At 50.0% G+C, this 21,869-nt stretch overlaps 1 long non-coding RNA gene across 5 annotated transcripts in view; it reads left to right on the top strand.

The window, feature by feature from the left end:
* LOC122689036 overlaps positions 1-21,869 on the top strand; it is a 574,758-nt gene that overhangs the window by 545,587 nt on the left and 7,302 nt on the right. For 3 of the 5 annotated variants that reach the window (XR_006339692.1, XR_006339689.1, XR_006339688.1), the window contains one exon: positions 16,496-19,053. This is a non-coding gene — a long non-coding RNA (uncharacterized LOC122689036). Of the gene's footprint in view, positions 1-16,495; positions 21,209-21,869 lie in introns of those variants that run through there. The other 2 variants (XR_006339690.1, XR_006339691.1) reach the window with 2 other exon arrangements.

Here is a 21,869-nt window from a genome sequence, read left to right as displayed (position 1 = left end):
CACAACCCGGCCAATCCTAAAGGAAATGAATACTGAATACTCTGCATACTCACTGGAAGGACTGATGCTGAAGCTGCAATACTTTGGCCACCTAATGAGAATAGCTGACTCATTGGAAAACACCCTAGTGCTGGAAAAGATGGAAGGCAGGAGGAGAAGGGGGAGACAGAGGGTGAGATGGTTAGATAGCATCACCAACACAATGGACATTAATTTGATCAAACTCAGGGAGATAGTGTAGGACAGAGGAGCCTGGCGTGTCATGGGGTCACAGGGGTCGTAAATAGTCGGTAATGGGGTCGTAAATAGTCGGACACGACTGAGCGACTGAACAACCACCACCACCACTTTCCCTTTGAGCTTCCCTAAGGTGCCACCACCCCACTCTCAGCGGGGCTAAGAAGCTTTCTGTGTCTGTCAGTGGTGAAGACTGAGACTTATGTCTTCACACACTCAGCGCCCCCCGCTTAGGGTTGATGGCGGGTCCTTAGAATGCTCATCACTCCCTCCCAGAGCTCAGACCAGGGAGCCTTCTCACAACAGTCATGGAGCACCTACCCTGCTACAGAAATGGGAGTTGGAGCTGTTTACCCCTCTCAATGTGTTTTCTCCCTTTACATTCACTTCCACATTTCTTCCTGAGTCACCGAATCCAACTCTGCTCATCCCCACCTGGTCCCTCTAAGAAGCTGCCCCTGCATCTCTAGCACCACATGCACGGGGTGGGTGCATGTACGCCCTGCGCCATGTATCTTCTTTCCCCTTTCTCTTCTGAAACTGTCGACTCCCAGACATCACAAAAAGCACTCCAGATCTCCCACAAAGGGGTCCATGCTGCTGGGGAGGCTCTGACTCTGATCCACAGCCTGGCTCAAAGCAGGACTGTGTTATAAGCACCACAAGCTGCCCCACTGCATCATGGGAGCCAAAGGAGCAAAGGTCTGAAAGTCCTAACACAGACATTTCCGTGGACGGAACACCAGTGTCTTCCTTGGGACCTGTGAGCTGTTTTCTGGTTTGGGCCTATGGCGTCACTGACCTTTCTCACAACGCTTGCAGGCTTAGCTAGCCTTCCATCAGGACCTCTCTACTCCCCACAGCCCCCCACCTGCTGTACCAAAGATATCACTTCTGACTTCAGTGCGCCGATTGGGTTTTCACCAGGCAGGGATACAAACACAACTTTTTCATGCTGAAACCTCAAGATACCTGAGGAGAATGAGTCTTCAGAAAGTCCATTTTTCAATTATAACAGAAAAACTGCATATGTAACAATGAAGATACAACAAATTAGAATACTAATAAAATGTTATTTAGAACTTATCTAGAAAATCACACTTCAGAGAAAACAACTTAGTATGTGGTCTGTTGCCTTCCAGGTTTTGTTCTCTGCATTTAAGAAAATTACGAGATGGGGGAGGAAATGTCTTCTTGATACTGTATCTGTTGCTCTGTCTATGTATCATTATATTATACTATGGTTATGCTACTTTCCATAATGATGAGGGTGCTCCACTAATGTTGGTCAGAGGAAACACTGTTGAGACCTCGGTATGGACTAGTAATGGTTCTCTGTGATGTGTTCATGTTGATATGACACCCCATGGTCTTTCACGCACTTAGCAGACACTGTGTCCAATCCATACACAGATCCATAGTAATGTTTCAGGAGGATTGACATGTAGATCTGCCCTTTGATCCAGAGTACACCAGACACTGCACTGTATTCCAGATTGCGGTCAGATGCCACACCTGGCTGTTTCTCTCTGGCCTGGGCACCAACCTGACTCAGCTCTTGCCAGCTAGGTGACTTTGTGCAGATGCATTCACCCATTAACATCTACATGTCTCTGCTCCTCAGCTGACGAAAGGGATGATAGCATTACAGATGCTTACCTCAGAGTGCTGCTATGAGTACTCAAAGACTTCATTATGCGTATATGTACAGAGAGCTACACACGGTGCAGAAGGGGAGCTCTTCTTCTTGCGTCTCTTCACTTCTGTTTCCGCTTGTACTAGCAGCCCCCCGTCCCTGCCCCCACGCGTTCACCTCCCCCACCCCTACTCTGCTCTCTCTCCCCTGTGCCCCTGTCCTCAGAGTCTCCATCCCAAAACACAGCTGAACATCTTACGATTTACCCCAGAAAATACCCATACCATCACCCTTGGAATAAACAATCATGAACATTAGCAGAAAAAATAAGAAACACAATAAACGGGCAATGTAAAAACTACAGAAGAAATAAAGCATTACTGATGAACGTCTGACTGCTAATATTTTCATATCTTCATTAGATTCAGATCTTCAGAATTTGATATACGAGAATTAGATTTGATAAACAATGCCAGAAAAGGTAATGCAATGTGGTTCCTTAAATAAGACCTAACAAATTGGGGGCACATGGTGTGTTCATGGGTTGAGAAATTCAATATAATTAGGATGTCAGTAGTCCCCATACACATCCATCAATTTCATACAATTCCAGTCAGAAATTCCAGCAGGACTTTATTGTACATAGAGACTAATTGATGATAAAATTTCTGTGGTAAGGCAAATGATCTAGAATAGATAATGATTCTGAAATGCAACATTGGAGGAGTAACACTAACCTGAAATTTACTTTGCATCTTCAACCAAAAGTTGTAAGCAACCATGTGTCTATGAAGGGATGAATGGATACAGAAAACGTGGTGACAGCAGTCAGAATGGCCACCATCAAAAAGTCTACAAACAACAAATGCTGGTTAGGGTGTGGAGGAAGGGCAACCCTCTTACACAGTGGATGGGAATGCAAACTGGTATAGCCACTATGGAGAACAGTGTGGGATTCCTTTAAAAACTGGGAATAGACCTGCCATGTGACCCAGCAATCCCACTGCTGGGCATAAACCCTGGGGAAACCAGAAGTGAAACAGACACAGGGACCCCAATGTTCACCGCAGCACTGTTTACAATAGCTAGGACATGGAAGCAACCTAGATACCCACTGGCACACGAACGGAGAAGGACATATACATGTGGTACATATACAATGGAATATTACTCAAGTATAAAAAGGAACACATTTGAGTCAGGTCTAATGAGGTGGATGAACCTGGAGCCTATGATACAAAGTGAAGTATGTCAGAAAGAGAATGAGAAATACTGTATATTAACACTTACATATGGAATTTAGAAAGACGGTACCAATGACCGTACATGCAGGGCAGCAAAAGAGACAGTGTTAAGCTCCATGCATGAAGCAGGGCACTCAAAGCCGGTACTCTGCAACAACCCAGAGGGATAGGGTGGGGAGGGAGGTGGGAGGGGGGTTCAGGATGGGGGCACACATGAAGCCCTAAGGCCAATTCATGTTGATGTATGACAAAAACATCACAATATTGTAAAGGAATTATCGTCCAATTAAAATAAATTTGAAAAGAGAAAATCTGAGATATACAATGGAATATTATTCAGTCACAAAGAAGAATATTCTGCCTTTTGCAACAACATGAATAGACTTCAAAGGCTTTATGCTAAGTGAAATAAGTGAAAGAGAGAAAGACATATATTGTATGTTCTCACTTATATGCAGAACCTAAAAAAGTCAAACTTACAGAAATTTCCAAGACTTTAGGATGGTGGTTCCAGGGCCAGCACAAAATGTTGAATACAGGGTACAAACGTCCAGGTATGAGATGAATAATTTGCGTGGATCCAATGTATAGCATGATGAGTATAATTTACAAAACTGTGTAATACAGTGAAAGCTAAGGGGGTAGATCTGAGGTGTTATTTCCTCAACAATTTTTTAAAAGGATTATGTGAGGGGATAGAGTGCCAACCCTGCTGTGGGAATCGTTTTGCCAAATATATGTGTATCAAATCATCACATTGGCATCTTAAACTTACAGGTTATATGTCAATAATACCTCAAAAAAGGTGGAAAAAATAAGAGAGTCCTAAGTGTGTCTGGTGGGAGAGCCCTCAAGCTGTATTCTGTGTCCCTCTGACGTCTCCACATCATTCTTGAACTTTGCCTTGTTACTGACATGACAAGGTGAACCAGGATCATTTCCTTTCCTTCCTCAGCCTGGGAACCCATCATTTAGTGGAGAAAGGTGTTCAGAAGCTAGGATCTGGGGACTGGTGTAACTGTGGCCATTGGAATGTTGCTGTTTTCAGTAACTTGGGAATATATGTGTGTACACAATCACACACACATACACATAGACACACATCTATAGTTATGTATCAGTCTAGCCACATATGCACACCTATCGAATACAAGAAGTTTGTGTGGAGACCTTTAATTCCAGTAGAATTCCTGAGAATTTGTTCTAGTTTACTTCCTTTCTATACTGGAAATTCCCTTTTCCAAAAATGAAAGACGTGGCTCTCAGCATTCTTATGTATTTGGTGAATAGTTGATGAGTTGATGAATCCCAATGCATGTAAGTGATCCCTCCTCCACAAAAGGGTCCTCCTCACAATCTATGCAGAACCATCCCTTGTCCTTGACTTCCACACCTCACTCAACCTTGCATCCATGAAGCAGTTAGCCTCCTTCCCACCCAAACCCCAGGGATATCCTTCTTTCCACCTTGGGCTCTGACTTTCCAGGCAGGGATGGCCCTTTACACATACACATGCCTTGCCTGGCAACACCTAACGGCTTTAGGACTGACTTGCTCAGGCACAAAAAAGGGAAGGGAAAGAAAGGTTGGGACAGGAAAAGGTGACTATGTCCTAATAGAGTCAGCCAATCAACGTGAACTGGGCCAAACCCAAGCAATGTGATGAAGCCAGTCTTTCTGCTTTTTTTTTCTCAATGTCCTCCAACTTCCCTTCCTGCCTCTGTCCTTTGCCCCAGTTCCTGTTTCCTTCTTAAGTCCTGCCCTCCATCAAGAGTACCAATGTTACGAGGCATGATTCCCACATTATAAGTGATCTCTGCTGCTTGGCTGACATTCAGTGTGATATCCCTGCAGCTGGGACACTCATACTCTCTCTCTTTCTCATGATGGACCAGAAGGTTTCACTCCTAATTTCAGGGATAGGAAGGAGAGAAGGTGCAGGGCACACGTTGGAGCCTTTAGTCCTTCATCTGTGAAATGCGGATAATCACAAATTGTGAGAGAAAGAGACAGCAGCAACGAGACCACTTTCGATGAGTGCTACATGCGAAACCCTGTACATCACAGGACTCCTTGACATTCAGGAGCGCGCCAAGTAGATTTCCGTGCCAGGACAGTTGCATTTGTTGCTCCTTCTACCTGGAATGCTCTTCCATTAGATAACCCCATAGCCTGCTCCCTCACTTCCTCCAGATCTCTGCTTACATGCCATCTTTCAAGGAGACTTTCCCTCCTTACCTTGAATAAAATGATAACATCATACCTACATACACCCTTTCCCCTGATCTAGCATTATCTTTTTTCATAGTGTCTGCCATCCTTTATTTATTTACTGACCACCAAGTCTTTCAAAGGGGAGACTTGGTTAGTTCTGTCCTGTCACAAACTCCTCCAACAGTGCTCAGGTATATGGCAGGTGCTCAGAAAACATTTGCTGAAGGATAGTTTGGAGCCAGGCAACACACATTGCTAACATGCACAGGTACCCTCCAAGACACGCACTGGCCCCACAGTAATAATTATGAACAACCTGAGATTCCAGGAGGCAACTGATACACTCAACAACACACAGTCACCATGTCAGGTTCCAGGCCTCAGAATCATATCTGCCAGCTTCCAAACCCTAAATCCTGGACAGAGAACTCACAGCCAAGAATATAAGAGGTTTTATTTCTGACAGAGAAACTCCAGACAGCTCAGATTGATACCCAGAGACACCAAAAAGAGCTCACTGAATCTCTGCACAGACAGCACACAACTTGTCTCAGACCCTCAAACACAACTGAGACCATCACCATAAACGCTGTGACAAAGACCCTCCAAACAGGCCAAAGTCTTCAAGACAGAAACAAATGAGAACTGCACAGATACTTCACACCATGGAGACTGACGCCCAAACCACTCAACACTTACCAAACTAATGCAAAAACCCTAAACGGAAAGAGAACCTTTAATAACTCAAGAACATCATACGACCTTCAGATAAAGTGCCCAAATGGAAAACCTGCACCCTGTGCACAGATCCCCAAGCAGCTGAGACTTCGCACCTTTAGACAAACCCATCCTTAAAGCAGCTCAGAGACATCACAACTTGGGACCAGAATCAAAAACTCAGAGGTCTCACAATCTCAGGTGCACACGCCTACAAAGGGATCTCACACCCAGGGACTGAAAGGCCAGAAAGCTCCAAAAATGCACACCCCGGAATACAGGCACACACATCCTAGGGGCTTTGTACTATGGCTCACAAAATCCACTCAGATCAAATATCCCATCACTCAGGACTCTGCCCAAAGGCTCAAGGAGATCAAATGTACCCAAACAGCACCTGTGTTGACACACGTAGCGATACTCGAGCCGAGGCTCCCTGGCACAGGTTAGTCTCCAGGGAGAGACAGCTAACTCAGAGACCTCTCCCTGGACATGAATTGCATGCATTTCTGCGAATATCCGTGCGCTGCCACACAATCCAGACTGAGCGAGAGCTAAACAAGACCGAAACGCCGTCACCATGCACAGCCAGCGACTGCGCCAAACCTCGCCACTAACCAGGGCAGCTGTTCGACCCCTTCGGGAAAAGCAAACAACTCGGAGAAAAACTGTATGCTCTAAAAAGCCGCGAATGGCAACATGCCTCTCGTCCTCAGGTCCAGTTCTGCCATCCCAGTGTCTGTAACTGCCAGCCAGCCAACAGGAACTGGGCCGGAGACGAAGCAGGGCGGGACTCGCGGGACTTCCGGCGCCAATTCGCGCCCCGGAAGAGCTCATTCCTGCGACCTCGCGGTGACCAATCAATGCCCAGAACGCTCCCTGACGCCAGACCCCAAACTGGCAGCCCAGCTCGCTCCGTAGCCGTCCCCCCTTGGATGTAACCATGTAGAAACGAAGGGGTGGAATTGGAAAAGAGACGAGGACAGCTGCAGCTTAATACCGGTGTCCACTCGGACTCAGATGCAGCCGGAAGCCGGAATGGAGCGAATGGGGATGGAGACAGTGGTGCCATGCGTGCCTCCGCTAGGAACTCTGGTCGATGCCCGAGGCGGGGTAAAGGTACTCTCTGTGTTGTCATTGGCCCTCTCGAATGGTACCTTCCAGAGTGGGTGGTTCTACCGCTACCCCTCAGTGCTACATTCTAGGACCCTACTGTTTCATCTGGCGCGCCCCTTGGTGGTGAGCCTGGGGAACAGCCGATGTAGATGCCGGTGGCCCGTTAGAGGGTGGATGATCCTCCAAGGGTGGAAAGGCAACGTGAGGATGAAAACCCCGCCGATTGCTGCAATCTTGGACTCAGAAAAATGTCTCCATAAACTGAAGATTACTTCTCTGTAGTGGCCACTATCGTAAGAGGAAGCATGGAAATCATTTTCTGTGTGCTGGGCATTGTTCTTGTTTGTGCTTTCCTGTTTAATACAGAATAGGTCTCAATGGGGAAAGCCAGCCACAGTCCCCCAGCGGGCAGGGGAGAGAAATCTTCGGACTGGGATCTGAAGGTCTGCAGTGGGGAAGGCCTCTGTCGTTGACTCCGAGTAATATGTGAGAAGGACAACAGGACATTCCATTCTGTTAGGAAAGGGGTCAACTCCGAGGGGAGCCAAGGATAGTGCATAGGTGAGATAAAGACCATGGGTTTGTCACCATCTTGTCACCCCTGAATATGTTTTCTAGCAGAATCCTCAGCCTGTCTAGCTATGCCTCTCTCAACAAGTTTAAATTTGCTTATTCATTCCGACTTTCATCCATCCTCTCCACAGTTTCTGTCAAGCAGAACTCTGTGTGTTAGGAAAGAGAAAATCAACCTTGGTTTCATGGAACTTTCATTGTGTTGGGGTCATACAGCCCCAAAAGATAAGTAATTTATCGGGTGTTCATAACTGCTGTGGTTAACATTAAACCGGGATAGTGAAATAGAGAGAGGGGATGATATCTAGAAAGAGTGGCCAGGGAAGTTCCTTCTAAGATTGTGACATTTGAGCAAAAGCCTAGAGGAAATGCTTGTCTGGGAGAAAAGTGTCCCAGACAGATTTAAGGCCAGTGGAAAAGCTGGGGAGTGGAATTCAGTGTAGTGTGTATGAAAAGAATGTGGAGAGCTATGTGACTGTCACAGCATGATGGAGGGAGAGCCAGGAGTGGTGATGAGGGCGGGTCCCCTAGGGCCTTCTGTCCATAGCGGGGACTATGACTTGAGCCCAGGAGGGTTCTTACCAGAGAAGCCCCCAGGGTTCTTTCAGAGGCCCAGATCACTCAATGATTGTTGAGGAATTCTAGATTCATCCCGGGAAAACCACAGACCCTCTGCAGTTGAACATACCTTTCCTAGAATCCCCTACACTCAAGTGGAATCCCCCCTACTGCTCCCAGTGGACATCCATGTTGATTGATGATACCCTCAGGAGAGACAGAGGAAGGACCCTCGCGGTATGAGTGAGGTCACAGTCAGTCTCGTAAAGGCAAACAGGGAGGATGTAACAGGCACAGAGATGGCAGGGAGAAAGACACAGATAGAACATTGGACAGGGACAGAGAGACTATCTCTGGCAGCAAAGGATCCCCAATTAGCACCCACCTGTGGGCCCCCAGCCCTGCTACTGGATGAGGTACTATCTCTACAGGAGAAAAGCAGCTGCTCCCCCTCCCCGCCCTGCCCCCCACCAGGGACTGTCTCTAGGAAATGACTCAGCTGCCCATGGCCTGAGTCTCAATCATGCTCCCTTGGCACACATCAGGGTCCTCTGCCCTGATCAAGACATGGAGATGATCCAGTCATGGGGAGGCTCATGCTGTACACAGGGTCCCTCACAAGCTGTCCAGCCTGACTGCCCTCCTGCTGACCTCAGTGCCAATGAATGCTTTAGTGGGGGAAAGAGAGGCAGGGATCGCTGCATTTGTGATGGAGCCTCATGCAACTTGGTGAATGTGAGGTTTCTCCCCACCTGCTTGGAGGCTCACCTCTGTATTTTCCACCACCACATCCCCAGGGAATGTGCAGATTACATTCAATACATCAGGTAAGCAGCTGGGCATGTGATGGGGAGACACAGAGGCATATCCTGACAGTGAGACAGTCACGGGGTCCTTGTGGCCCTGTGCCAATGCCCCCCTCGCCCACTACATGGCCGGGGTTCTGCTGAGTCTTCCCTGCCTCCTCCAAGGAGCCCAAGCCTGCATCCAGTTCCTCCTGTCCTTATGAGCCGAGACCTTCCATCTGCACTGAGCCTTGGGCTCCCATCTACCAATGGTGGCCACTTTGTCATGGGTTAGGCAGATTGTCTGAGTGAGTGTGTGTACACAGATTTTTCACAGGGCCCCTATCAAGGGTGGTAGTCTTGTCAGGAAATATTGTTCTTCCCAGTATTATTACTGTGGGCTCCTGTGTACTGCACATGACTTGCCCTCCCTGAGGATGGGGCTACAAGATTTTATCTCTGTAGGGAGGCATGGTAGAAATCGTAGCAAATGTGGTATCATAGGTCTACTTCTAAGACCCATGAGAGTGGGGTCCATCCAGCCTTCCTCTTAAGACCACTCTCATATGCAGATACATGAACAACTCAGAAACCCAACCCTCTGGACAAAACCCTCCCAAATAGTTCAGAGACTTCATGTCTGGGACACAGATCCATGAACATTTCAGAGAGCATTCATCCTGGACAGCACCCCAAAACACCTCAAATATGTCACACCTAAGGACACAGACCCTAACCATCTTAGACAATTCCAACTCTCAGTTCAATTCAGTCCTTCAGTAGTGTCCGACTCTTTGAGAGCCCATGGACTGCAGCATTCCAGGCCTCCCTGTTCATCACCAACTCCCAGTTTATGCAAACTCATATCCATTGAGTCAGTGATGTCATCCAACTATCTCATCCTCTGTTGTCCACTTCTCCTCCTGCCTTCAATCTTTCCCAGCATCAGGGTCTTTTCAAAACGGTGAGTTCTTCGCATCAGGTGGCCAAAGTATTGGAGTTTCAGTTTTAGCATCAGTCCTTCCAATGAATATTCAGGACTGATTTCCTTTAGGATGGACTGGTTGGATCTCCTTGCAGTCCAAGGGACTCTCAAGAGTCTTCTCCAACACCACAGTTTGAAAGGATCAATTCTACGGCACTCAACTCTCTTTATAGTCCAGCTCTCACATGCATACATGACTACTGGGAAAACCATAGCCTTGACTAGATGGACCTTTGCTGGCAAAGTAATGTCTCTGCTTTTTAATATGCAGTCTAGGTTGGTCGTAATTTTTCTTCCAAGGAGGAAGCGTATTTTAATTTCATGGCTGCAGTCACCATCTACTTTTTGTGACTTTGGAGCCCCCCAAAATAAAGTCTGTCACTGTTTCCCCATCTATTTGCCATGAAGTGATGGGGCCAGATACCATTATCATAGTTTTCTGAATGTTGAGTTTTAAGCCAACTTTCCCACTCTCCTCTTTCACTTTGTTCAAAGGATCCTTTAGTTTGTCGTCAGTTTCTCCCATAAGGGTGGTATCATCTGCATATCTGAGGTTATTGATATTTCTCCTGACAATATTGATTCCAGCTTGTGTTTCATCTAGCCCAGCGTGTCTCATGATATACTCTGCATCAAAGTTAAATAAGCAGGGTGACAACATACAGCCTTGAGTTACATCTTTTCCTATTGGGAACCAGTCTGTTGTTCCATGTCCAGTTCTGGCTGTTGCTTGCTGACCTGCATACCCATTTTTCAAGAGGCACGTCAGGTGATCTGGTATTCCCATCTCTTTCAGAATTTTCCAGAGTTTGTTGTGGTCCACACAGTCAAAGGCTTTGGCATAGTCATTAAAGCAGAAGGAGATGTTTTTCTGGAACTCTTTTGCTTTTTATATGATCCAGCGGATGTTGGCAATTTGACCTCTGGTTCCTCTGCCTTTTCTAAATCTACCTTGAACATCTGGCCACTGGTAAATTCAGATCCTTAAGACAAACAGCATTACTCACAGCCAGTACTACAAGTGTTAAGTTGTAACCACTCTGGTTGCTGACCTAAAGTGCATTCTGAAGGAATTTAGGGTGAAAAACAGTATGAGGCACTCTGTGCTTTGTACAGGTTTGCCTTTATTTATTTACCGATACCTCAGGAAAAGTTTCAGTGACCCTAGATTCTTGCATCTTCCACACACGGAAAAGCATGAAAGTAATGAACTTGTGACATCTGATCTCTGTGTTTCACAGCACTCTTTAACCAATGTGCACGCCTGACTGCGTGTACTTCCTAGGCAACAATCGTACTGACTTCTCCGCTACCCCCTCCAAGCAGTTTCCTCAGAGCCAAAGGAGGAGCTGTGTCCTGGGTTGTAGCTCCCAGAAGACTCCAAATCCAACTTAAACTCACAACTCTCCTGTTATATGCTTTTCTTTAAGTAGACACTACTCTAGATAACAGCTCTTCTTTAGCTCAGAGGCTTCACCCCTCTCCACCAGAGCCTACAGCCTGCACCCTGGGACACAGAACCCCACATCTTTCCGTCTGGGCTGCTGTGTTGGCATTTGCACTGAGTCTCTGTTCAGTCAACCCCAAGGGACAGAGGCCTCCAGTCCTGCAGTCCCTGCAGTCTGCATTCACCAGCATGTCATCCTGAGGAAGGCAGATTCATCCCAGGGGTGAGGATTGCCTGAGAGCTGAGGAGTTCTGAAATTGATTTCCCATGTCTGGGTCCTCAGAATGGACTTAACCCACCCTGGTCACCTCTGGGTGTGTCGACTTTGTATCCTGCCCCACGGGAGGTTCAGAGTGAATCCCAGATCCACAGAACGAGCCCGAGGGACCTTGTCCTCTCTGTCATGTCTCATCACACACAGTGGGCAACTGAATTCTAGAGATAGGAAAGGTCTTCCCCTCACTGTGCCTATGACAGCTCCCTTACATCCCTCTAGTCATCTGTCGTTTTCCAGAGTCCCTCTCCTGGTGACAGCTGCCACAAATCCTCTCTATCCCCAAATCCCCACCCTCTCCCCTCACCTTCCACCAGGCCTCCCTCCCACTCCAGGAGCCTCTTTAGCCCCTCTCTAGCCCTGCTCACAGGGCCTCTGTTACATCCTCACCCCATCTGTGGCCTCTCACCCAGCACCTACACTGCCTCAGACGATCCCCTGAGGACGTTGCCTGCTCCCTGCATTCTGCAGGACACCTCTCTCCTGCCCACACACAGGTGTCTGTCTTAATGTCCTGGTGAGGGCTGAACTGAAAATCTCTCTAGGATCCAGAGAAAGTTCAGACCCGGTCCAGGCATTCAAGGCACTTCCCTCAGGGCTGGGGCAAAAGGGAGGGCGTCTCTGAGAGAAAGAGCTGGACTCAAGGTCCTGCAGGGGTGACAGGGTTTTCTTCAAGTGAGATGGTACCTTAGAAGTACTTAGACACTGCAACTCAGAGCAATGATTGCCTAAAACTCAGAGGTGCGCCCACGGATGCCAGCTGACTCCTAGAGTGACCTCACTAAAGCAGCCACTGACTGGGGAAGCATCTCCAGCCTGTTTACTGGGCAGTGAACACTCCTGGAGACTGGGTTCCACTGGTCCTCCAGTGCTCAGGCCCAAGACCCCCACTGTGAACTCTTGCCCATCAACCTCAGCACCTGACTGTGTGAGCCCTGGCCTGATATGGGGTCTCTGTCCCTGTTCCCCGTGACAGCCTGAGCCTGTGTTTTCCACATGGGCTCCCCAGAGTGGTCTGGGATTCCTTGCCTCCGAATCCCCACAACCAATCACTGCTGCTTGTGTATTCAAGGCTGCAGGGAGTGGGCATGACCAAAATGGGCCTGGAGCGTCCTCCTGGACATCTGAGAAAGGGGACTCCCCTCAGTCCAGGTTTGAGGCCTGGGTCGCCAGGATAGCATCCTCCCCATCTGTGTCAAAGGCTGCGGTTGGTCACCCTGGGCAGTGGTGGACGGTTTGTCCTTCCATCCACAGTAGTTGCATTGTTACCAAATGGAACCCTCTCCCCTGTAGTACCTTCTACTTCCAGTGGTTGTGCTTCCCATCTCTGCAGCCACAATGGTGTGTTTGTCTCTCACCTCACCCTCCAACACCCCCAGGAGGTGAGACGCCCATGGGGAGCCATTTTTCACTCAGTCTTGTTGGTCCTGGGTGGGATCCGACTATTTGCATTTCTAACAGTGCTCAGCCTCCCTCCTACACAACTCTGGTTTCATTTGCTGTTATTTTCTCCCTTTCTGAGGGCTGTCTTTTCACCTTGCTTAGAGTTTCCTTCATTGTGCAAAAGCATTTAAGTTAAATTTGATCCCTTTTGTTTATTGTGTTTTTAGTTCCATTACTCTGGGAGGTGGGCCATAGAGGATCTTGCTGTGATTTATGTCAGAGAGTGTTTTGCCTGTGGTTTCATCTTAAGAGTTTTATAGTTTTTGGTCTTACATTTAGATCTTTAATCCATTTTGAGTTTATTTTGGTGTGTGGTGTTAGAAAGTGTTCCAGTGTCATTCTTTTACATGTAGTTGAGCATTTTCCCCAGCATCACGTGTTGAAGAGATTTGTTTACGCCATTGTATATGAACTTGGGTTTCCTTTTCTCTTCATCCTCACCAACATTTCTTACTTGTCTTGTTGATAATAGCTACTTGACAGGTATGAGGAAGTACTTCAGTGAGGTCTTGATTTTCTAATCCCTGATGAGGAGATGTTGAACATCTCTTCATATGTCTATTAGCCATCTGTATCTCTTCTTTGCAGAAATGTCTATTCACTGCTATTCCTGTTGGGGATCGACTGCTGATGGGTACACGGAACCTTTCTGTGGGGCTGGCGGTGTTCCACACCTGCACTGTGGTGGGGGTTGCACCACTGTGTGAAGGTGCTAAAAGTCACTGCCCTGGGAGTGATGGGTGTGATTTGTGGTACGTAATTATACCTCAGGAAAGCAGTTTAGGAAGGTAATGCAGATGTCCACGTGAGACATGTGGGAAGAGACATGCCATTGCTTTTGTCACAACGAGGAGTACCCCTGCTCCTTCCACGTTCTGGGTCCGGCCTCCTCCACGAGTGCTAGATACTCCCTCCAGAGACAGTCACTGTGCACGTCAGGACAGAATCCCCAGGGAGCACACATGTCGAGTGTGTCTCTGTTGTTACGTACAGGCGCCCTTTGTGTGACCACAAGTCAATAGCTCTGGACAGGCTCCCAGAACCCACCCTGCATCCTAAATTCCACTTGGTTGTTTTCCCATTCTTCTCAAATCACTTGGACCCAGCTTCCGTTTCCCTGGTAACGGATGTCAGCCCTTAGCTCCAACCTCTGGTCACAGGAATACCTGTTGCCTGGTGTGAGGGCCCCTGCCTGAGCTCAGCAACCCAGGAGGGATGCTCAGCAGAGCAGTAACCAAGACAACGGAACTTGATCCATCCTCCTTCTGCCACCAGGACTGAGGTGCGTTCCCTCCCCTCCATCTGCCTGAGTGTCTGGTAAGGAAGGGGACTTGGAGGCATGACACACCACTGAGTCATTGAAATTGTTCTAAATATGGCTGTGAATAAATATGTCAAAAATCCTTCAGAAGGGAATTTACCTCAGAAGGCAATTTGTAATTACAAATTTTTTAAAACTTTCATTTGTAGCAAACATGGCTTATCAGTTCAGGATTCTATTTAAAACCAGGACAGGTGAAGCATCATGTGATTGTGCTTCTCAATCTTAACAGTGCATCAAATCTCCCCTGCAGAGGCTTTAGAAGAGCTGATGCTAGCAGCACATCCCAGGAGAGTCTGAAGTAGTAGGGTTGGTGTGTGGCCCTGGCGTAAGCATTATCTGAAAAAGTTCTCTTACGGAAGCCGAGCTTGCAGCTGTGGAAACAGAACCCATTCTTACTGGAAGAAATCGAACATCGAAAACTTCCAACGCTGTATAAGCAAAGCAGGCTTTCATCATGACCCGCTATGCTTGACAGCCATCTTAGGCTGAAGAAAGGGATAACTTGCCCAAATAAATACTTGTTTGAAAACTAATCTTGTGCTTGCTCTGCTGGGTGTTCCTGAATCCAAAGTTTTACAGTTAAAACCCTGCTGTTGTTAGTGAAACTCAGTTTTTTTACTTCTTGTCAGGATCCCTTGTGCCTAGTTAGTTGAATACATTTCTGAAACACTGTGGAGATTACTTCATTGGACAGATCAAAAGAGTGCTTCAAAAAAAGAGTAAAGATGGCTGAGAATTGTAGCTGTTGATGTTGATGTGGAAGGATCGGCTGTCAGCGTATCTGCTGCCTGGGCTCACTTGCCGTTTTAAACTGTTTCCTGTGTTATCAAATTAACTCCCATGCTCAGATGAAGACCAAATAAGAACAGGATGTTTATTGGGAAAAATACAGTTAAGCAATCCCCTGTTTGATGCACACCCTTTTAAGACCCACCTCTCGAAGCGTTCTACTTTAGGAATCTCTTCTGGATATTCTTTGGCATGTTCCCCAATGATGGGCTTACACTGCTGTGTCCTGACTCACCGTCCTGTTAAAGACAGGGCTTTCAACCTCTCAGGTGGATTACAGTGGCCAGGTTCTCTCGGAGATCCAAAGGAGGGTGATGGCCTGTACTCAGGACACCTTCAGAGTGTGTCTGTAGGAACAGGGCCTCTGAGAGGAACGGATCCCCACCTGTGGCAACAGGAATATCTCGGGTCAGCCTTTTCCAGAGCAGCTCCAGGGATGTCATGGCTCGGTGAAGATCACACCCAGCAGCATGTCCGGGATTGTGGTTGAAGGAACTGGGTGGATGGCCGTGCCCATCCATGCGACACCCCAGGGAACATTGGGTTGGGGCTACTAGCAGGTCTGCAGGGCTTATGGGACATCTGAGTGCAGACAGCCCATACATCTCAGTCTGTGGGGGAAGTGGGGCCCAGTTGGGACGTCTTAGGTAGATCTGGTGATAGGAAAAGCCATCAGCATACAGAGGGATAACGGATGAAAACAAGCCAGATGGTTAAAAGCTCTGGGGGGTGCCGTGGTCACCCAAGGGTTATGTAAAGAACGGAAGAGCACAGGGCAGAGGTGGGAAACCAGAGGAAAGCAAAACCAAGATTTAGGAGGGGGTTAAAGTAAATGGACAGACAAGGAGTCTTAGAAGTAATGGACTGAGAGGGAGGAGGAAAGCCAGGATGCGCTTCTGTCAGAGACTCTGACCAAGGAAAGTGTTTTTGAAGACGGAATGTGTGTGTGGCCAATACACCACGGGGTACTACAGTTTGGCCCACGGAGGTCTTGGGATACATTAGCAAGGGGATGTTCTGTGGATGGGTAGTCAGAGGAGGAATCAAGAGGTAACCAGATAAGGATGCTCCTGGAGTCTGTACTTTCAAGAAGCATGGCTTGAAAGGAATCAAAGACGCAGCGTATTGGAAGTAGAGGTCTGTGTGCTTGCAGGGTATGCTATTTTCTGTTCTCCAAACCAAAGAGACCAGGATGCCAGTTCCAAAAGAATCATCAGGACTGTTGACTAGAAGACAGAATGGAGAATTGGAATGATCTTCACAGGTGAGTATTCACGTTGCGGTCAAGGGAGAGTGGTGGTTTCAAAGCAGCATTGGAGTTCCAGGAAGACCTTCCTCTCCCTCTTAGCCCCACTGTACCTCTGTGACCCATGGTCACAGGAAGATCAGGGTGGTGGTGGGGACATGGGTTGCTGAGATGACAGTCTCAATGTATGCGCCTCAGATTCCATGGACACTTTAGTGTATTTGTTCTCCCTGGATGATCTGATCTTCCTCATGAATGTTCACCCTTCATACTGGTTAGTAACCAGAAAACTCCTACTGAAGTTACTTCTAACATGGAAAGTGTGGTTGCATGCAACCTACTGAATATCCATAGATACAAATGCTCAGTCTATTGTGGTGAAAATGCTCTCTACTTCTTTCAGCCATGGAGCAGGGGTATGTGTCACTTACAAGGCTTGCGGTAATGTGGGAGGGGTATTCTATACCGCGGCATACCTTTGTTCCTCACAGTGGCCTCAGCGGTCCCTGAGGGAAAGATGACTGTCCTCTCCTGGCTCCAGCTGTTGATGCTGACCTGCACCGCCCGTGGGTTGGGGTGGTGAAACTTGCATTTCTGTCTCCCTCCTCTTGCTGTGGATCCAATGCTCCCTGGCTGACTGAGCCTCAGCCACTCTGCTGGCATCTGCAGACCCCTCTGAATCTGGGTCTCATCGTCCAGCCCATCCCTGGGCAGGGATGTCCACTCCTCAGCCTCAATTGCAAGGTCTCCTAGCCCATTGCCTGCTTAGGTTTCGTCTGGATTCTGTCCCTTTCCACATTTCTCCCTCAGTTGATTCAGAGCCCTCCCTTGGATCTCACCTGCAGCAAAACAGGCACCAAGATCAGCTCCAGAAAACGAAATTCCTAAATGACAGCCACCCATCTGCCCAAAGACAACATTGGGTCATTGCGCAGTGTGCGCCCTGTGAGTCCCAAGTGTGAATGGGGTGGAATCCTCCTTTCCCTGGTCTTCCTCTTCATTTCTTGTCACACCTCCCTGTCTGAACCCTCTCACCTCTGCCTGCCACTGCTTCTGTGGGCCGTTCCCCACTGTGAGTGGGATGCTCTTTTCTTTGGCTTGTCTTTCATTTGACCCAAGACTTCCCATACAATATCCAGGTCAAAGTGGGCATAGGCCAGAGTGGCCCGCCTGCTCCACGTCATCGGAGAGCTCGGCCACGAAGAGCCAGGAGGAAATGGGCCCTCGGCCCAGACACCCCTGGGGGCAGCGCTCTGGTCACCCGCGGTGGGGAGTGGGAACGCAGCTGCGCCCGGGGAAAACCCGGCCTAAGCTGTGGTGAAGGGCTGGCTGCCGGCAGAGGGCCTGGGAGGCCAGCCAAGCCTGCACCTGGAGCTTGTACCCTACAAAACACTCACTGCCTCTCTTCTGCCTGCTCAGACCCAGGCCTGAGAGGCAGGCATAGGCGGGGTGGGCCTCTCCAGCCGGAGGCTCTCCTGCATGTGCAGGAGGGGGTTCCCCATCGCTCTAGTCAGCCCAGCCACGACCCAGGTCTCTGCAGGGCTCTTGAGGCCCCGCAGGGATGTCTCACTGGCCCCAACACCCAGCGCCACTGACACGGCCACGGTCCGTCTTGCCGATCTGAACCATCCTTCCTCCTGGCCACACGCTGGCACAGCCCCCCGCCGGTGACGGTGCCTGGGCCTCCTTTCCTGTGGCCCTTTTCTCCCAAGAGCCTTCACTTTACATTCTCCCTGGGCCGTGGAGGGGAGGGGTGCAGGTGACCCCGGGGCCGGGTGGGGGCGAGGAGGCATAGTCATTGCTCGGCAGCAGCTGGCACATGACCCCCACCCATCCCCGTGCCCACCCCAAGGCCCACACTCACTCCTTGGTTTGGGGCCACTCTCCTGCCCTTCCTTCTCCACGGCCTGCTGGACCCACCAGCCTGTTTACATCCTTCCCACGGGGCTCTTGTGCAGAGCGGCAGGAGGGAACGCTTGTCCAGTGAGAAGACGCTTCCTACGCCAAGACGTGTGAGGGCCAGGAGATTTCCCGAGGGCAGAGGTGGTCTCCGACCATCCTAAGTGGTTTTGAGAGACTGAGATGCTCACAGAGATCCTGCCAGATTCCACGGTCAAGTTGCCCTATGGGTTATCCTGGGCTGGCCGCCAGCGCCTCGGGCCACCCTGCCCACAGGAAACCAGCCCCTCGGGAAGTGCGGGGTGGGACTCTGAACATTACGCATGAACGGCTGTGGCCGGGAGGAACATTACGCATGAACAGCTGTGGCCGGGAGGTTCCCTTCCGTCTCCCCTGTCCCTCCAAGGCCTCTTACCCTGAGACAAGGCTCCCGGTGGGGATCCTCTAGCGTCTGCCCGGCTGTCTCCTCAGGCTCACCACCCATCCATCCCTGACCTGTAGATTTAGTCTGTAACAGCGGCTGTGGGCACAGAGCATGGTGGTCATTTATAAAAGCCTTGTCGTACTTTGTGGGGTTTTTTTTTTTATTGTTATTATTATTATTTAACTGCTGCTTGTCTGTCTGAAGTCTGTGGCCACAGGGGAGCGGGCTGGCGTCTGAGCCGTTTAGGGGAGCTGCCTCGGGCTGGGAGGGGGTAGTGGGCCGGCTGGAACACCGCGGTTTTCCTCGGGGACGAGAGCAGGCGGGTACCTCCTGGAGATGGACAGGCGGAGAGGACGGGGCCCTCCGAAGGGTCCTGAGCCCGAGTGGAAGAAGGACTCTGACATCCGTGCTCAGGGCGCGCGCCCACAGCGGAGGCGACTGTGATGTGTGAGTGGACGAGCTGAGGGCTTGTCCAGTTAAGGAAGCCCCTGACCTCCACGAGAGCAGGGCCCTGCTGGGATCGTTGGGTTAGAAGCGCCCCTGACGGGCGCTGGGCGGAAGCACCTGGCCAGTGACCCTCGGCGAGGCTGCACCGGCGGCCCTTGGCGGGTGCACGCGGACCACCTCGCTGACGTGCTCGCTGCCCCTCCTGGGCCCCGGGGGCTCTGCCATCTGCTGTCCCTGCTGGGCGGCCCCCGCGGCCTTAGGTAACACTTCCTGAGTGACTGCCTTCTGAGTCCTGGGGACAGGCCTCTCTCTCTCCCCCTCTTTCCTCTTTTGAATCCAAACAGCACATCCTGAGGCTGACAACCGGCGACAGCGCTGTCGCCCGCTGACAGGGCTGAGGCCCGGCGGCCCCCGGAGGGGGCGGCCTTGGTGGGGGGACCCCCGCTGCCCCAGGGCCAGGCCGGCCCCTCTGGGCTTCCAGGGAAGCTCCATCGGTTTTCAAAGACATCAAACCACCCCCCCCCCTCCCGTGGGGCCTCCTGTCAGGGCCAGACCAGGGAAGGCTATTTGCTATTCTGGCGGACTGTTGTAATTTAAATGATTGTTTTAATAAAAATTCTCAACTGTTAAAAAAAATAAAATAAAACAAAGTGGGCATAGGGTAGAATGTGTACCTTCTCAAGTACAGTTAGGATACTTTGGTGTCACATAAGCCCCACACCCCTGAAATATAAAAACAGGGATAAAGAACACAAGAGTCAAAGATGCCAGAGATGTTGGCTAAGATGAGCACTGAAGAGTGTCTGCGGGATCAGGAAGAATGGATTTCAATGATGGACTTGGCAAGGCCAGTTACAGTGGAGTGACTGGGACAAAAGCTTCATGGAAGGGGGCTGAATAAAGAATACCTCAGCAGAATTTGAAGCAGTTTTGTTTTGAAGGGCAACGGGTGATGTGCCAGTAGCTGCAGAATAGGGTGGTAGAAGAGGATGGGTTTCCCTCTTTTTTGTGGAATGCTGCGATGTAGAGGGAGCAGGTCCTGGTTCAGGCGAGAGGGGTGATAACTGTAGGTTGGAAGTCCCTGGGAAGGTGCAAGGCATGGGATCCCGGCAGAGGTGAGGGGCTGGGTGCAGTCAGGAGCACTCGGGCAGATGGGCAGCAGACTGCCAGGGCAGAAACATGCACTTTGGGATTGGGAGACTTGAGAAATCCCACGGGATTGCTTCTTTCTTCTCCACGAACTATTTTCGGTTGGGGCTGGTGGTCATTAGGATCGAGAAAGGTTACTACTGTGTAGTGTAGTAGTGTAGGTAGGTGAGAGTGAAAAGAACAGTAGTTCTACTCTGGCCACGGGTTTAAGATAAGACACTTCTGTAAAGTTTGTAAAGCTGGGTGCTCAACGCTCAGGTGCTCAGACACAGGCAGGGAGTGAGTAGTCAGGAGTGTGCAAGGAGCACAAGAGGTTTGTTTGTGGGGGACAACTTCCAACCCTGGCTCAGCGGATCGGATCAGGGCGGGGCCTGGCGGATGGTAATGGAAGGACGTGTGGTAGTGGAGGTGAGGGTTTCCAGGATGTTCTGGTATCCGTGCACTGGCACTAGAGCTAGGGAGCTGGAGGACAGGACATCATGTTGAGGGGGATGAGAGGGAAGAAGGCTAGAAACAGCAGACCATGAGGGGCGCGGTCTTTCCTGATGCCCGGGGCCGGGGTCGGTGGCGGGGAGACCGTGGGCAGGGGGATGCTCGGGTAGGGAGGAGGGGAACATCGACGAGGACGGAGAGTCTCCGGGGTGACCGTGGGAGCCTCGTGGGCACTGAGGACGATCAGAAGAGTGAGGGCTGAGAGAACAGTGAGTATACCACGGGAGGAACGCGTTCACAGGGCTAGGGTGGGCGGAAGGGGAAACACAGGGGACTTGTACGGGTTCCGCACTTGTGGGGCTTCGGCAGTGGGAGACAGGACCCGGACATACACGGTCAGGTTCTTCAGTGAAGACTTTGAAACCGGGTCCAGGAGAAAACTTCCAACCAACCCCGGCCAGGACACTGGCACCGGCCTCACTGGGTTGTTCCGCGCATGCCCAGAACCAGCCAATGGGGGCGCAGCACCGCCCACCAAGCCCCGGATTTCTGAGACTCCCTGACTTCCTGCCCCTGTTTCCTTGGTTCCGCGAACCGCTGAAGTCCGCGGTCCACGGGTGGTTTGGCCGGGCCCCTTCGAGAGGTTGCCTTCCTTTCTCTGGTCCTGATGGGAATCCCCCTTAACTTCCGCATCCACGGTGTCCAGTCCTCTCCTCGAATACCCAAGAAAAACGTTGGCTTTTCTTCCGGGCTTGTGGCGTTTTGGTTTCTGTGGTCGGCAGGTGGCAGTGTTGCTCCAAGTGTCACCATCCCGTTTCTCCCCCGCCCTTCGCGGTTGAAAAAAATGCCAGGAACCCTTTTGCCAGAAGAAGGAGCACATTGTTTTCTCTGCTTGAGCATGTTCGCGGGTTCAGACTGCATCTGAGCCCT

The sequence above is a fragment of the Cervus elaphus genome, chromosome X, assembly GCF_910594005.1.
Source record: "Cervus elaphus chromosome X, mCerEla1.1, whole genome shotgun sequence".
NCBI classification, from domain to species: Eukaryota; Metazoa; Chordata; class Mammalia; order Artiodactyla; family Cervidae; genus Cervus; species Cervus elaphus.
Note: the sequence above shows the minus strand (reverse complement) of the source record. Positions and strands in the feature narration are given on the sequence as shown.